Source organism: Myotis nattereri, assembly GCF_964212035.1.
Source record: "Myotis nattereri genome assembly, chromosome: 6".
Classification (NCBI taxonomy): domain Eukaryota; kingdom Metazoa; phylum Chordata; class Mammalia; order Chiroptera; family Vespertilionidae; genus Myotis; species Myotis nattereri.
Window position 1 is genome coordinate 32,682,577 of NC_138081.1, and position 18,386 is coordinate 32,700,962.

An 18,386-nucleotide genomic window follows, 5' to 3' on the forward strand; every position below is an offset into this window, starting at 1 on the left:
CACAAAAACCAGAACAGCACTAAAATGTAAGAATGTGTTATCAGAAGAATCATATTGAGAACTTATCAGTGATCAATGAATGCTTTGGTCAAAAACTAGATTAGCAGGGTCAAAGATGAAAACTTAGAATTAGATTGAACCCAACTTTTTTAAGATTCACGACTACTGAAACTTAGAGTTTATCAATCAGAGACAATGTTCGCTCCTTCCACTGCGGGAGAGTCTCTCTGAGAACAGTCCACTCTTCAAGCCCCTCAGTCCACACTGATGCTGCCACTTCTCACACCCTCCCAGTCATCATGGGCACCTTCATCCCTTCACCCACTTAGAGCTACAGCTCCCAGGGTCAGACTAAATCGGTAACTAAGTAAGCCTCTGAGACAAGGGAAGTGCTCTTTTTCTTCTGTTTTCTCAGAATAAAAGCTAGTCTTAAAGATGAAGTCTGGCCCTGTCTGGCTTGGCTCAGTGGATAGAGCATTGGCCTGTGGACTGAAGGGTCCCAGGTTCGATTCCGGTCAAGGGCATGTACCTTGGTTGCGGGCGCGTCCCCAGTGGGGAGTGTGCAGGAGGCAGCTGATCGATGTTTCTCTTTCATCGATGTTTCTGGCTCTCTGTCCCTCTCCCTTCCTCTCTGTAAAAAATCAATGAAATATATTTTTTTTTAAAAAAAGATGAAGTCTGAGAGTGTCCTGGATACAGTTTATTTTGTCAATTGTATTTTTATGTATTCCTTTTGGTCAAAGTAGTAATACAAATTGCATTTTATTATACAGAAATACATTTTTCTCCCAGAGGTAACCAGTCAATGCGAGCAGGAAAAACTTCCTCCTTAGCCACTAAAGCTGTTTTTTATAAGGCTGCAAGGCCACGGGAATTTGTTAAGGGTATGTACACATCTAGGTTCTATAGCTTGAAGCTGAGGAGGATTTTATCCATGCCATGCTGAACATTAATGTTTTTAAGAGTTCACATTCTCCCTGTTGGCAAACATCCTTCCTATATAAAGCCGTCTCATTTAAGATGAATAAATCATTAGCAACAGCAGAGAAAAGGAGAGAAACTTTTTCAATCTAAGAAAAACGAATTTCCTTTAAGACTGACAGACAAATTGTACACTTTAAAAACCTTTTTTTTTTCTATGGGAAACAAAATGGAATAGTTGGAAAGCATCTACTTTGTACAGCTAGCTATAGGCACATACCAGCAGTGGATACTGTGGAACATGGAATTAAAGATGAGATTAAAGGACAATGGACTGAGTGAGTGCTCAGGGTACAGAAATGCAATGGAGTTCCAACAAAGATATGGAAAGAATGATAAGTACCTAAAACGGAACATCAGAATTAAGTTCTCCAATAGGAAAGTCCACAAAAAGGAGACTCAGTGGTGCAGAGAAGTGAATGAGTGACAAGATGAAAAAGCTTCCAAGGAAAATGAAAATAAAATTGAATATACATAAGGAGGACAGAGAGTGGAGACCTATCTGATGAACGTATAGGTGCTACTGAGGAAGAAGTAAGAACAAATGTAACAGCTGTAATGATCATAAGTATAATTATCATTTTTTTAGAAATGATTCCCGTGAAAGAAAATCTGCCTGCAGATATTTCTGCTCATACCATGCTATGAGACAGATAAAATTATTCCATGCCTAGGTTTAAATTAGAAATAGATGTGCTATTAAAAAAACACACTTAAATATAAACCAGTAGTAAATTTTAAATAGATAATAGAGAGAGAGGAATGAATATAGTGATAGATAGATGAAAGGAAGAAACAATCTCCCTCTTACAGAAAATATATATAAAAAAAAACCAGTCTCTTAAGGAAAATTAAAAGGAAATAAAAATATTAGCTAATATGTATATTTGCTCTGTATCTCACTATATTCTAAGCACTTTGTATATAATCTCAATTCTTATTAAAATTACATAGACTATTAATTCTCACTAGAACTCTGTGACATAGGTATTATCATTCCCTTTACTGTATAGAAGTTGATGTACAGGTTGCCCATCCTCACACAGCCAGAAAGTGGTGAAGCCAGAATTTAAAACCAAGTGAAATGTTTCAGAAAGTGTGCACTTAAGCACTGTGGCATGTCATCTAAATTTATTTTAAGTGTCTTGATAGATATTTAAAACAAATAGTTATGATTTAAATGATATTAAAAACAAATATATTTTGGTTAAAAAGTAAACATAATAATGGTTTTAACTTCCTAATAACAAACTGATTCTCAGATTGAGGTAAAAATATATGTAACTGTATATTTCTTTTTTAGTCAGGACTCTTCTAGTAACAGAAATCTAAATCAACATATGCAATCTTTTTTTTAAAATATATTTTATTGATTTTTTACAGAGAGGAAGGGAGAGAGATAGAGAGTTAGAAACATCGATAAGAGAGAAACATCGATCAGCTGCCTCCTGCATATCTCCTACTGGGGATATGCCCGCAACCCAGGTACATGCCCTTGACCGGAATCGAACCTGGGACCTTTCAGTCCGCAGGCCGATGCTCGATCCACTGAGCCAAACCGGTTTCAGCAACATATGCAATCTTTATCAGCATATATCTTTGCAAAGTGCAAGTGCTGTGATTGGTTTAAGATGTGATAGGATCCAGTGGTTCAAAAGAAGCCTTGAGACTCTATGGCTGGTCTTCTGTCACCGAAGTTTTTAGCACTGACATCGTTCACTGGAAAGCTCTCTTCATATGGTGATGGAAGATATGAACAAGCCACAATTAAATTTTAAAACTCTTACTACTGAGTGATGCACAGAGAAAGAAATAATTCTGATTGGCTCAACTACAGCTACAAATCCTTTTCTGAATTATCACTGTAGCCAGGTGTGTGGGAATCACAGAGCCATACCTGTGGCAGCCACGGTGGAGTATGTAATAGCCCCATGAGCAAGGAGGAAGCTTTTGCAAAAGGAAAAAACGAAAACAATAATAGATGTCCACCACAAGAGTACCAAAATGACATAAATATTTTTAAAGAAAAATAACGAGCAAAATGTATAACAATAACGGGAATATTTAGATCAGAAAATAATTTAAATAAAAAGCACAAATATAACAAACATATTAATTAAAGTTAACTGCACAGTAAAAACATAACTGGTATAAGCCACTATTAATTGAATAATATAACAAGTAAATATAGGTAGAAAATCTGTTAAGGAAAAAATGATAAATTCAGAGAAACATTTTTAGAATATAAAATTTAAAAAACAGTAATCATTCATTCCGCGTCAGATGAAGTAGAAGTGTGAAGATCAGAAGAACATACAACATGATCAGTAAGGAAAAATGTTGATGTGTATTTTGACTTCTTAACCTCACATAGGAAATTTGACTTTAAATTTCCATAAAACATTTTCAGAAATTGGTCTAAACTGAAACACACAAATCACAACAATCTCCAAATTTCCAAAAAATAATTTATATTGGCTAGAAATAGCCAATATAAATTTATAACAAATATTTATATTTTAATAGTTCCAAACACTTGGAAATTTAAAAAATCCTCTTGAATTAATTATTGAGCCCAATAAGAGAAAAAGATTACTTCAATTATATTTTTTTTAGGATTCAATGAGTTGGAAATAGTAATATGAATATATTATCAATGAATCCCATTATTTTAAAATTAATTACAATAATTGTTTATTCATATTTAAAATTAATGACTAATTCAATATAAAATACTTTTAAATGATTGTTTTGAACTTAAAATCTACTTTAGTCAACTTAGTTGTGTATTTGAAAGCCCCAACTCATTTTATTCAATACCATGTCTTCCAATATGACAAAAAATATATATCTCTTTCTTCATATTACATTTTTCAAAAAAATGGATTTTGATTAGAAGGTATCATACATGATGTAAAGGTCAATAAAACTTGATTAAAATGATGCATGCAATATGACTATCTTTTAATTGAATTTTATAGTAATGATTAACTAACATAAAGATGATGGGGGGAATGATTGAGAGTTGTCTCCAACTTTAGCACATTTAAGTTAATCTTTATTCTTAGATACTGATGCTATTACTCTCTTAAGTATCTCTAAATTCCTAAGTAGAATGAATTTCCCAAATGAATTTGGCAGGCCCTGTAACTACTAGAGGGCAGCAAAGTCTTGTCCTATGCCCAGATAGCCAGTACAATTAGCTCCTTGCAAAACCACATGGAGTAACTGTATGATGAAACTTTAGCTTCATTTTCTGCCAAATAGTATTCTAGGAAACCTATTTGGTTCTAATATTTGCACTTTAAAACAAAATCCAATCACTTGATCCATCCCGATCAATAAACACTAATTAGCAAGCTAATCATTGTAATTAGGTTACACATGGGTTCGAATGGTATATTCCTTTTTAAATATCAGATATTATCACTCTTGCTATAACACACTCTACCGAAATTGTTTTAGGACTTTCTTGAAAAGGGTCATTCAAATGTTAAAAAACTGCTTTGTTTAAGATATCACATGACACATATTTACTATAAAATCATGTATCTAGCAAACTTCAATGTTATTCAGGGTAAAGAAGTATCCAAAATAGAATTGTGGTGCTCTCAGGAATATGTAAAAATGATTTAGTTGCCTAGCAACACCCCACCCCCAATAGAAAATGAGGAACTTTGTATACTCTGTAGCCATTTTTTTTAATGTTATTTCTGTGGTGCAGCGTATTAGATCAGCGTGCCTTGTGAACAGGATTTTCACAGTCAGGAGATGTGACTGTGTTTAAGATTCCTTTTTCCAGTCACTAGTTCATTGTCAGTGGCAGCTACAGAGCAGCTTTATGTGCATTCAGAGACCGCCAGGAAATTAGTTCTGCATGACTGAGTCAGCACTGTAGCTCAGAGCAGGAGGATCACCCATTCCCTTAAGCAATTGTTTGTTCCTTGTTGTGATAACCATATTAAATATCACAATTCCAGGGTACAAAAATATAGCCACACCATTATAATTCATGTAAAAATCAAGTCACCCCTAAAAGAGTGACCAATAATATAAACTTTCTCAATGTTTAATTGTAATATGTGAGGCTGGGCTTTTTTCGTTGATAGCTGTTTATAGCTTAGTTAGTGTCTTCAAACATTCTTCGAAACTGCATAAGACAGTGAAGTACAATGTCAGTGAAATGAATCCAGGGAAAATGAACATTTAAAACTAGCAACAGCTGAAATGCAACTGATCTTTAAAATTAAGTCAAATGTTTTTGTTTCTATGGTTTTCAAGGGGAAAAAATAGCATGGCATTAATTAGTTACTAGGCTACATTCCAAAGCAAATTTATATTGTTCCAATGTGCTTCAATACTACCCATGCCTGTCCACGTGTGGCCCTCGCACATCCATTCCCAAAATCACTCTTCACTTTTGTTCTTTCTGTAATAAGGCAATATAAAATACTAGAGGCCTAGTGCACAAAATTTGGGGTCCCTAGTAGGGACCCTAGTTGGGTCCCTAGGCCTGGCTGGTAATCAGGGCTGATCTGTGGGGCAAATGGCAGGGCGATGGGGGGACCCTGCTTGCACCTACTTTGGCTGGCCTTGGGCCTACAGGTTGGGGGCAGTTCCTGCATTGAGCATCTGCCCCCTGGTGGTCAGTGTGTGTCATGGAGACCGGTCTTTCCACTGGTCATTCTGCATTTGGTCAATGTGCATATTAGGCTTTTATTATATAGGATTCCTTTATCCTGTCCTATAGGTTAGACCAGGGGTCCTCAAAATTTTTAAACAGGGGGCCAGTTCACTGTCCCTCATACCGTTGGAGGGCCAGACTATAGTTTAAAAAAAAACAAAAAACTATGAACAAATTCCTATGCACACTGCACACATCTTATTTTGAAGTAAAAAAACAAAACGGGAACAAATACAATATTTGTATTTGCATGTGGCCCATGGGCCATAGTTTGAGGATCCCTGGGTTAGACACTATTTTCTAATTAAACTCTAGGTTGTTTAGTGTCTTTGCATATTCTTTAAGATTGAAATGGATTCTTTTCCCCATTGCTACACACCATACAAGCAAATGCAAGAATACAAGTGATCTCTTGGTTTTGTTGATGTATTTCCTAATCATATATCAAAATATATATGTAATCCCAAAATATTATACACCTCTACACACACACACACACACACACACACACACACACACCTTTCAGTTTGAGCAAATTGTCCTTGCTTGAATCTAAAGGTATAGCTCCTTTAGAATTTAAGGCCTAAGGGTTTTCTGGGGGAATTTCTCTGTATTTCAAGGCAGGATTCCTATTTTCTGTCCCTCAGTGTACACTATATAGTAATCTCCCTGTATCCACAGGGATAAGTCCCAAGACCCTCAGTGTATGCCTAAAACCACAGGTAGAACTGAACCCTAGATATCCTGTTTTCTCCTATATAAACATACACTTCACAGCTTCTGTTGGGCATATCCAAATTGCAGCACCACTGCTCTTGCACTTTGGGCCAATATTAAGTAATGAAAGGGTTACTTGAGCACAAGCACTGCAATACCCAGACAGTCTATCTGCTAACCAAGATGGCTACTGAGTGACTAATGGGCAGGTAGTGTCCTTACAAAGTGGACATGGATAAAGAGATGAATTACGGCCCATGTGGACAAGAGTGGGATAGCAAGAGATTTCATCACACTACTCAGAATGGTGCGCAATTTAAAACGTGTGAATTGTTTCTCTTTGAAATTTCCCATTTAATATTTTCAGATCACACTTGTAACAGAAACTGTAGAAGGCAAAACCTCAGATAAGGGGGAAGGCTACTGTACATATTTATACATTTATATTGATATATGCCTCTTTTTAGAATTTCAACAAAATTATTAATTGCCACTTTTTAGACCTGGGAAACTAGTATGAAACAATAATCTGGAAATTGGCTAAGAAATTTAATTCAAGAGAAATTTATGAAGCACTGACTCTATGGCTCGAACTTTGCCATGGTGAATAGAGAAATATCTGACACAGTTCTTAGCTTGAACCTTGTCTTTTAAAAACATGAAAGATACTATTTTCCCATCTGTCATAATTTTTGGTTGAAAAAATATATGAACATGTCAAACAAAATCAATTTGAAAAATTTTCTAATAGCATGAAGAATAGTACAGAACTTCTGCATACCATATTTTTCAAACTGATCAAATTCTATTTTATGATGAAATGACAGACTTTCTGACTCAGGAGAATCAAGAGGTGTAAGAGATTGATTCTACTGAGACACACACGAATACCAGCAACAATGGGGAATCTGGTTTACTATCCATTGTTTTCACTGATGTTAGAAATGGAGTAGTCTCATAAATAAATGTTAATATATTAGCTCAAGGAAGACAGAAAATTATCCCTCTTAAGTTCAGTTATTTATTTTGAGATTGGTAAATGGCCAAGTAGCATAAAGCTGTGTTGTAGCAATCACAAGACAAGATGTAGCAAACACCAAACTAAGCAACTGGGAGAGATTAATATGAGACAACTAAAGTCCGACAAGAAGATCAAGGTAAAAGAGCAAAATAAAAGTCAACAGGGTTTTACAACTTGTGCTACTTTCTAAAAAAAAGTTGAGTCCTAATTTTTAATTCATGTTTTCAAAATACCTTAAAGCAACACCCCAGACTCTATCAGAAACAAGAAAAGTTAAGAAGAACTAAACAGCATCACAATTTCACTTAGTGAAAAATATAAAACTTGGTCAAAAAGACTAGAACTACTAGCCCACAAAAAACAAACAATAACAAAAAACAATTTATTACAGTACCTGATGAGTGTTACCCTTGTGATGATAGTGTTAGGCTGTGTAAAAAGAAATAGTTACCATCAAGATCATTCCATATTTTAATCTGCTTGTGAATATAAAGCTGGAATGTTAAGCTAGAGAGGGAATATCATCATAGATGTTCTCAAAGAGTATGTAGGTCATGATTTGCACAAAGGATGCTTGTCTGAGAGGGTGATTGAGGGTTAAAATATACCCTCACGCTGCTCTTAGAGGTATCAGTCCTGGCCTGCTGTGTTGACCTAGAAGGACGAGGCGCCTTTTAAAACATATTTTGTTAAACTCTGATCAGCCTTTGCTCACCCATGAAAAATTTTCCCTTTTCATTTGTGTTTTCTTGGCCATTCCTGCCATTATATAACAAGGAGAGAACAGCACTTTGTAATATACATTTATACATGGTTTTTTTCTGGTATTTATTGTGTTTTTTTTCTGGCATTTATTGTAAGAAGAAAAAGCATGGATGCATAATTTTTATCTTTTCATAATATGTTCATAATTTATATTTTCATATTTTTCTTTTCACATTGAAGTTATTTATTTCAGAGAAGAAGGACAAGGAAGAGAGAGATAGAAACATCAATGATGAGAGAGAATCATTGATTGGCTGCCTCCTGCATGCCCTCCATTGGGGGGTTGAGCCTACAAACCCACCATGTGCCCTGACTGGGAATGCACTGTAACGTCCTGGTTCATAGGTTGATGCTCAACCACTGAGCAAGACCAGCTGGTTATTTATTTATTTATTTATTTATTTATTTATTTATTTATATCAAACCCTGTTCAGTTTACCCAGCCTTAACACAATAACTATACTTTAAAAAAAAGAATTGTATTTGCTAACAATGAAGAACTGGTTCTATTTTGTATCTGTTAATAGATATTAAAATAAATACTTTGATTTCTGCCTTATTTTAAAGTTACTATTTTTTTCTAGTTAAGAAAAAGAACTAATCATAGTTTTAAAATGGAGATGTCCCTATTAGCTGCAAAATTTTATTTTCTGGGTAAGACTACAGAATCTTGGGAAAAGGAAACAAAAATATCTATTAGTACGTGCAATCTAATGGTGTATTATTTCATATCATGAGTCAGTTGATGCTCTGAATTTGAGGCAAATTTGATGTTCAAAATTTAAACTTAAAAATGTCTCTAAGCTCATTAGAAGCTGAAAAATGACGTCATAAGTGTCTCTATCAAAGCAACTATGTGACATTTGCAGACATGATTTACTTTCCAAAAAACATAATCCCAATTATAATTTTGAAGCTCTGCCTGAGAATGAGAAGATTGTAGGAATAAGATGGGAATTTGTTGAGAAAAAGGAAACATAAAAGGTGCAGGGTAGTCTGCAGCAGATGGGGGTAGATGATTAAGGGCTGATTTCTTACAAAGAGAAAAATAAAAGCAAAAATAAAGAAGAGACAAGTCATCTTCGAGTACACACAGACACACATTTGACAGTCATTTTACTTAATTATGTTTCATCTGTAGTCATAGCTCACAGTGAACATCCGTTAGGAAGGCTCAGCACATAACAATTTACAGTTCTACCCTGATCCTTCCCTGTGCTTGGGTTGAGTATCTCATACAAATACTACCCATGCTTATGAATTCCCTTCTGTCTCTTTAGGAGCAAGAACTGCTAATAGGACAATCTTTTGTTTGGTGTTACTTCCTGCTTCCTACCATGGTCAACCCAGCCTCCCAATGACTTCTGTCAGAGGCTGGGATCCAGAAGTCCCCAAAGGATTGTTCAGGAAAGCAATGACAGTTCAGAGATCAAACCAGCCTGTGCTAAGACCACCAGGAGACTTACTGTCTGTTGCAGCCTTGTGCTTTGGCCCAGAACCATTCCTATTGCCATTTGAGCTTATTGCAATATTATACCCACAACATAGTAACACAGTGTATATTTTTCAGCTTCATTTACAAGAAAAATACATAATACCTTGGAGGAACATACACAGTATAATATAGGAAATGAGCACAATGTTGAAGTTATAAAGAAAAAAAGAGTTCCTTTGATCCCTAACTAAAAAAAAAAAAAAAGGAAATAGAGAGTATATTAATTTTAATATTTTTGTGCATAAAAGGAATACCTAAGTGGACAACAGTCATTTGAGTTATGTTGATCATGTATGAAAGTGTATTTTGAATTTGGTCAAATAGAAATTAATGGGTTCAATTATCACATTTACATATCTATGGGAATATGCATTAGGTAGATCATCTCTGTAATGGTGTGTTTCCTAAACAGATATTTACTTGCTTAATTTATATTTGTGAAGATCAACTGTTATTTCAAATTGGAGATTTGGTTTTATAGATCTATAACAGAAATGGGAGCCAAAAAATAACATTAAAAATGAAGCGAGACTTGCAATGGGTCTTCATAAGATTCTGAGAGGTTTTAGTGGCCATCTCCATCTTGACGAACTGTAATTTATAGAGTTTATTCGCATTTTCTAGAGCAATATCATAAGTTACCCTGTTGTTTTTTCCTCCTTTAGGTTTCTAAATGCTCAAAACCAACCTTTTCTTTCCCCTGCAGAATCTTGATCCTCCATCTGGAAAGTCCTCTGAGTTTTCATCCATTATCTGAATGAACCGTGGAAATAATTCCTTGTTTTATCTTTGGTAAGTGCACTAATGGACATGTGATAGACTCATAACCCTTGAAGGTAATGGTGTGAAACTGCTCCAAAACTGGCTAGAAAAACAGAGATCCCATTTCTGATCCCCTGATGGTTGCAAATCATACACTTTTTCTATTAGAGAGCAAAACAGTCCCTCAAAGAATAGCCCTTATGTTTTACTCTAAAAAAAGATAAGAATTCTGAAATATTATATTTACAAATAACTTTCTAACCAAAAAAAATACTTCCAAAACTATTTGAATCTAAATATTTGGTGATTATCAACAAATCAGAGCTTTTACTCCAGTCATAAAACTTTTAGATAATGATTATAATAGCAATACCTTACATAACACACAAAGAAAAAATCTCACTAATGTGATTTATGCATATTTCAATGTGTGCAAAACATGCCAGCAAGGTTGGTGTCTCTATTATATCTCTATTTCAGATACATATAAAATTAGTCTCTTGCTTGGTATCTTGCTTCATATTGAATCAGGTATATGCTCCATCTTGATAAAATATTTTTTGAATTGAATAATGACTTCATATCACATTTTTGCCTTCACTGTAGTTTTATTCCACTTGAAGTAAGACTTCTCCTTAGCATGGACTGACTCCTCAAAAAACAATAAATTGCTATTTTAACTGACAATATTCTTTGATTTATGAGTGTTCAAATCCTTTTTTTTTTTTGAGAAAGTAGCTGAAGAGAACATATGTGGCAAACTCCACAGTATATGTTTTCTGCATATCCAGAGGAAATCTAATTTCTTTCTCACCCTAGCAATTATAATTTAATGTTTTATCATCAAATTATTGTCTTCAATAACTGCTATATTTCTGCTCATTTTCAAGCAGCCACATTTTGTTTTTAATTATTTGTTTTCTAAGAGCTATGCAGGGAGTTGTAATATTTGTAATCTAAATACTATTTCACTCTCATGAGGTAAATCAAAGGAACATGTTGTATCTTCAAAAAACTGCCAAATAACAGAACACAATAGATAGTAATTCTTTATGAGCCAGAAAGATTCCAAGTGTGTGGAGATATTGTAGTACATCTCTATTTTCACAGAGCCACTCTCATTTATCCTCATAACACTAACCTTTGCAGAGTTAAAATATGAAGGTATTGAAGAATGATTGGAATAAATAAAAGGGTGACTTTTTAAAAAAGCCCCTTGAAGAAAGAAAACCTTGTGCTGTGACATAAGAAACAGAAAGAAGAAAGAATGAATTAAAAATGGGAGGGGTAATGAATATGTCTACAAAACAATGAATGAAAGAGAAAAGATAAAGACTCTAGAGAGTGGAAAAATAATTAGGGGGAGATTTCATAACACTTTGCCAATCCTATAACAAGATAAAAAAAAAAAAAGGAAAACAAATTATAAGTTAGCGTTGATACCTAAGAAGCCTTTGTATGAAGCCTATCTATTTCTGTTGTTATTTCCAGCTATTCTTCCAAAAGAATAAGCAACTCGAATATTTGTACCAGACATATTTGGGAAATCAATTATATAACTACTAGGGGCGAAGTGCACAAATTCATGCACCTTGAAAGGAACTGTGGGCCACAAAGCTGGGGTGGGCACAGGGGTGGGTCTTGACCCATCCACTGTGCCCCTGCCCGGCCCCTCCCATCACAGCCCCCAGTCCCCTCTTTGCTGGCAGCCCACCACTCTCACCATACGCTGACAGCGCAGAGCGACTGGGGCCTGTGCCAGTAGCAGGTGTGAGCAGGGCTGGCGCCATCAGCAGGTGCGAGTGGTGACTGCTGCTTCAATCGCCCCTCAGGAGCAGGGGGAGGTGGGGAAGCCCTCAGGGGCAATCAGGGCTGGCAGCCGCCACTCGCACTTGCTGATGGCACCAAGCGATTAGGACCGGCACCTGGTGCTGACTGCGGGTGCGAGTAGGGCCAGCGCAGGCAGTGAGTGTGAGCACTGGGTGGGAATACGGTGTGCAGGAGCAAAGAATTTTCAGAACCACCAGAGGCTCACCCCGATGACAGAGACCTGGTACCCCACCTTGGTCTGGTTCACCCTGCCCCACCATCCCGCCGTGGCCAATGCCTGCCATCTTCTGCGCTCTGCCCCCTGCTGCCGCCTGCCATATTCTATGCGCACCCCCTGGTGATCAGCACACGTCATTGTAACTGGTTGTTTGGTTGTTCGGTTGTTTGCCATTTGGCCTATTTGCATATTGGGTTTTATATATTTATAGATAAGGTATTACTGTGCATAATGGGTAAAATAGCATGTTTTTGAGTGGGGCAGTCTCTTAAATTACTTAAGACTCTGAACCCTGTTTTGTCTTGAAATGGAGGCAATAATATTTCCCTTGTGAATGATGTTGTCAATTGAATAAATGGAAAATGCAGAAATTATAGTACAGGAATAATGAAGAGCAAAGCTAGCATACCTCATCATCATGTTCACTGTGGCACAATCTATCCTCCCTTTTTAAATATTTTTATCTTTTGTTAACATCCCTACAAGATATCAAGTCTGATTTGCTTTGCCCTCTTATGGTGACTTCATGGGCAGATGCTATCTATGGACAGAGAATAATTAAAAGTAGGGAGAGAAGAAGTGTTAACATGAGTGAGCAAGTCTATCTGATAAGCTTAAGCCATTTATGGCTATTAAAAATCCAGGGAGCCCTAATGGTTTGGCTCAGTGGCTAGAGCATCGCCCTGTGGACTGAAGGGTCCCGGGTTTGATTCTGGTCAAGGGCATGTACCTTGGTTGCGGGCACATCCCCAGTAGGGGGTGTGCAGGAGGCAGCTGATCAATGTTTCTCTCTCATCGATGTTTCTAACTCTCTATCTCTTTCCCTTCCTCTCTGTAAAAATACAATAAAATATATTTTTTAAAAATCCAGGGAGATTTACTAGCATGACTAAGTATAATATGTGATGATGATACAGGTGGGTGACCAGGTGGTGCACAGACAATGATGCCAAGCGAAAGGTTTGAGAAGGTGCTCAATGGACAACCTAGTGAAAAGTTGAGGAATACACTAGACATGAAGGCACAAAAGGAGGAATGGTCACACATAGTCTGGGACTTTGGAAACCAAGTAAGGGATGTGTGTTTTAGTTTTATTGTTAAAATATGTCACAACAATGATATTACACAATAATGTATAATACTACTCCCTCCAAAAACAGATAATGTTTCCTGTGGAGACTTATTAGGAAAGAGTATTGTGGTGGCGAACATCCATCATTGCTCCCAGGCCAAAAACTGATGTGCATGAGTGACCTATTTCCACACTGAAACAAGGTCATCCACATCTATAGTTAGCAGACACAAGAGAATAAAAAATGACAGGAAAAAGCAGATATGAAAAATGGATACAGGAGAATTCCTTTTAAATGATAATTTTAGAAGGGAAAAGAGAAGTCAAAACATAAGAATACTTTAAATTCTTTAAATCACTTTATTTTTTAAATTTTTTATTGATTGATTGATTTGAGAGAGAGACATCAATTTGTTGTTTTATTTATGTATGCATTCATTAGCTGTTTCCTGTACCCTGACAGGGGATAGAACCTGCAACCTTGGTATATCTGGACAATGGACAACTGAGCTACCCAGCCTGGGCTAAATTTGTGATCATTTGTGAGGCTGACTGACCCCTCATTTCTATAATATTTAATGTAAAGATAAATTTTCATCTCAGCAACTCAACCTAGGGGAATCTTTATTAGGCTTTACTTAGCCTGTGCAAAATTGTAAAATAGACAAAGACTTCCCTCTCAACATTTTAATCTTCATCTTCATTTGAGTAATCAGTCCTCCTTTTTGCTTACATAACAGGGATCAGAGCCTTTTTTAGGTCCAGTTTCTAGAAGAGCCTGCGGTTGAGATTCTTACACCTGTGATTTCTCAAGGGTGTGTCCTCAGAAGCCTGTGAGAGCATGAATGGAACTGCGTTGGGAAAGGGGAGAAATCAAGTAGAGGTGGGGATCAGGGGAGGTCTCGCCCTCAGCCTGAACCCAGGTGGATCTCTAGAGCAGAAATTGATTACGCAATCTGTCTCCCATGAGGCAAGGGCCTTTGTAGCCTAGCACCAGTCAGTCATTTTCTGGCCTCCTAGTGAGTGAGACAGCTCCAAAAGCCAAAGGGAGTGCTACTGGGAAGGGTACAGAACCTTGAGCCCTTAGCAAAACATGCCACTGCTGTTAAAAGGGATTCCCCAGGAATCTGGGTGAGACACCCATAGCATCAGCTATAGCTGTTGTCAAAATGATCTAAACATGTATTAAAAGATATTCTCATAAAAATCTCTAAGAAATTAAAGTAAAACAATTTCTGGGAAGCTTGGAAAGTGGGGAGGTCATGGGGGAAGGAGAAGGGGCATTTTTCCAGTATCCCTAAAGTCATGTTTCAGGTTCCAACACTGATTTCCCAATAACATGATTTAACCATGTTTGCTAAACATTTAGTGGTCCAAAAAATAAGAGAAAGGGTCTAGTTAGTCTACAGGCTTTCTGATCTGTGTGGCCCATTTCTATATAGACTATTTTTTCAGGTTACTGAATGTGGATATATGTGTGAAAGGAAATACTTTCTTTTACTACTGTATTTCTTTATATATATACTAGAGGCCCGGTGCACAAAAATTTGTGCACTCGGGGGGAAGGGGGGTCCCTCAGCCCGGCCTGTGCCCTCTCGCAGTCTGGGACCACTCAGGAGATAATGACCTGCTGCTGGCTTAGGCCTGCTCCTGGGTGGCAGAGGGCAGGCCCAATCCCTAGGTGCAGCCCCTGGTCAGGCTCAGAGCAGGGCCGATGGGGGAGTTGGGGCGCTGCCCCTGTCATGCACAGAGCAGGGCGGATCGGGAGATTGCGATGCCACCCTCAGTCATGCTCAGAGTAGGGCTGATTGGGGGGTTGGGGCACTGCCCCCTGTCACACTCAAGGCAGGGTCAATGGGGAGGTTGCGGTGCCACCCACTGTCACGCACAGAGCAGGGCCCATCAGAGGGTTGCGGTGCCACCCCCTGTCACACACAGAGCAGGACGGATCAGGGTGTTGGGGTGCCGCACCCTGTCATACTCAGGGCAGGGCCGATGGGGAGGTTATGGCTCTACCCCGTCACACACAGATCAGGGCCCGTGGGGGGGGGGGGGTGATAGGGCGCCGCATCCTGTCACACACAGAGCAGGGCCGATCAGGGGGTTGGGGCGCTGCACCCTGTCACACACAGCCGCAGCGTGATCAGGAGGTTGAGGAGCTCCCCCCTATCAGGCACAGAGCAGGGCTGATCAGGGGGTTGGGGTGCCTTCCCCTGTCACGAACAGAGCAGGGCTGATAGGGAGGTTGTGGCCCCAGCCCCTGTCACACACAGAGCCGCAGGGCGATCAGGGGGTTTGGGCGCTGCCCCCTGTCACGGTGATCCTGGTGCCAGGAGGCCTCGCGGCTCCGCTGATCCCGGTGCTGGGAGGCATATTACCCTTTTACTATATAGGATAGAGGCCTGGTGCACGTGTGGGGGCCAGCTGGTTTGCCCTGAAGGGTGTCCCGGATCAGGATGGGGGTCCCCACTGGGGTTCCTGGCCAGCCTGGATGACAGGATGATGGCTGTTTGCAGCTGGTCACACCCCCTTCAGGGTGGGGGTCCCCACTGGGGTGCCTGGACAGCCTGGATGTTGGGCTGATGGCTGATTGCAGCTAGTCACACCCCCTTCAGGGTGGGGGTTCCCCACTGGGGTGCCTGGCCAGTCTGGGTGAGGGGCTGAGGGCCGTTTTCAGGCTGGCAGGTGACTGAAGCTCCCAGCCTCTTTTTTTCTTCTTTTATTTTTTTTTATCCTGGGATTTATTTACCTTCTATGGCTGTCACTGGAGCTGAAAGCTGGCTCCAGCTCTGAGGCCGTGGCTGGCTGAAAGCAGGTATCTGGGTTTGTTTAGATTCTATAATTGAAACTCTGTTACCATCACTGGCGCTCTAAGCTCTGAGCCCCCTGCCGGCTGAAAGCAGGTTTCTGGAGTTTGTTTAGCTTCTATAATTGCAACATTGTTGCATCCGGAGCTCAGAGCTGGGCTGAGGCAGGCGGGGAACCTTGGCTTCCTCCGTCACTGGAGCAAGCAAGCCTCACGTTCGCTTCAGCTGCATGGCTGCTGGCAGCCATCTTGGCTGGCAGTTAATTTGCATATCTCACTCATTAGTCAATGGGAAGGGTAGCAAAGTTACGGTTAATTACCATGTTTCTCTATTATTAGATAGGATTATGTTATATTATATGTTATAATAATGCAGATATTGTTCTTGAACCTTCTAATGATCCAGAGAAATAAGAGGGACAAGTATTTATGATCATTTTCTAAACGGGCAAAATGAGACCTAGAAAGCCATCTACTTGTGCAATTCACACAACTCTTAAATGGTACTTCCAAAACCTGAACCCTGATTCTTGACTTGTAATTCAGTGTTCTTCCCACATTGCTACAACCTCTACTTTAAAGAATGTTTCAACTTCCCAAACCATGTTATTAAAAATAATTCTGTACTCTAAAGCTGTCAAAACTTTATCCTTCCAAATAACACTTGGAGGTAATTCTAGTGCTATAAATTGGCAAAGCCCATAGAATCTAATGAACAATGTTCAAAATCTACACTTATTGCATATTCTCTACTGACCACAGGCAATCTATGCTGAGCTTTCGTGTGTTCCCACAGAAAAATTACAGGTAAAAATAATACATTTGCCTCAAAGTTGGTTGGGCTATATCTGTAAGAGATCACATCTTTGCATGTTGTAAATACTACAATATATTATTATCAACATCATATGGAAAAGACTGAATAATTTATTGTCAGGTACAGTTATTTTCAGATGACCATCACACTAAACTTTTAGACTATTTACCATTCAGGAGATTTTAAGATTCAAAGATGATAGGACTCCAGACCTAGGTTTATGACCAGACACTATCTTTCCCACGCTACTGACAATAAAAGTTTACTCTTCTTTCATTGCTTGAGGCTAAATGCCACTTTGATGCCAGATATCCCACTGAGGCCAAAGCATGTGCTGAATTTTTCTGATAAATTTCTCTCTCTCTCTCCCTCTCTCTCTCTTTCTGACATAAGTGCATCATTTGCTGCCTAAGTAGCATGGTTTGGTGGTGCCATTTAACTCTATTTTACTAAAGAAAATCTTCACATTCTACTTTTTAATTTTCCATGTGACCACGATTAAAATTGCAATGTAAATTCATAATCACAGTTTTTGGTTATAAAACATGGATACCTATAAGAATTTTTTCAAAGGTAAAAATAATAAATTCTGAAGTCTTAAAATGAATAAAACTACCATCTTTATAACACAGTCTAGTATAAATTATCTTTTCCCTATGACAGTGAGTTAGAGAGTTTAAAAATGAGATGAGATAGAGCAACAGTTTCTTTCTTAATCTCTCCATCAGAAGTTCTGGAGATTGGTGAAAAATTTCCAGCATCCTGAGCTGGGCTATTCATTATCACAAGCCATCACTGAGTCTAAATTTTCTTAATTATGCTAATGCACTTAAAATATGAAAATACATTTTGACAAATTGTTACATATAAGATATTTTAACTCAAACACAGTATTCTATTAAAAAGCAATCTAAAGCAACCATATCTCAAAAAATTTGGTCAAAATAAAATGTATGTTCTGGCTTAAGTAAAATAAACAACAGTCAAATATCTGAACATAATATATACATATAAAGAAATATAGTAGTAGAAGAAAGTATTTCCTTTCACACATATAGTGACTGGCACTTGAGCTATGCATAAGTTCCCTATTGTTTCCATATCCATCTGAATTGGACCCAGCAGTGAATGGCTGTGCTGATAATGCAAATGATTCAAGACATTCTTACTGCCTGTCATCTTAAATGTTATGGTTGGTGATTCTAACTGCAGTACAATA

General features: G+C 38.1%; 1 pseudogene across 1 annotated transcript in view; it reads right to left on the bottom strand.

Annotated features, from left to right (window-relative positions):
* LOC308521609 (large ribosomal subunit protein uL6-like) overlaps nt 1-18,386 on the bottom strand; it is a 37,015-nt pseudogene that overhangs the window by 1,106 nt on the left and 17,523 nt on the right. The gene's annotated exons all lie outside the window — the stretch shown is intronic.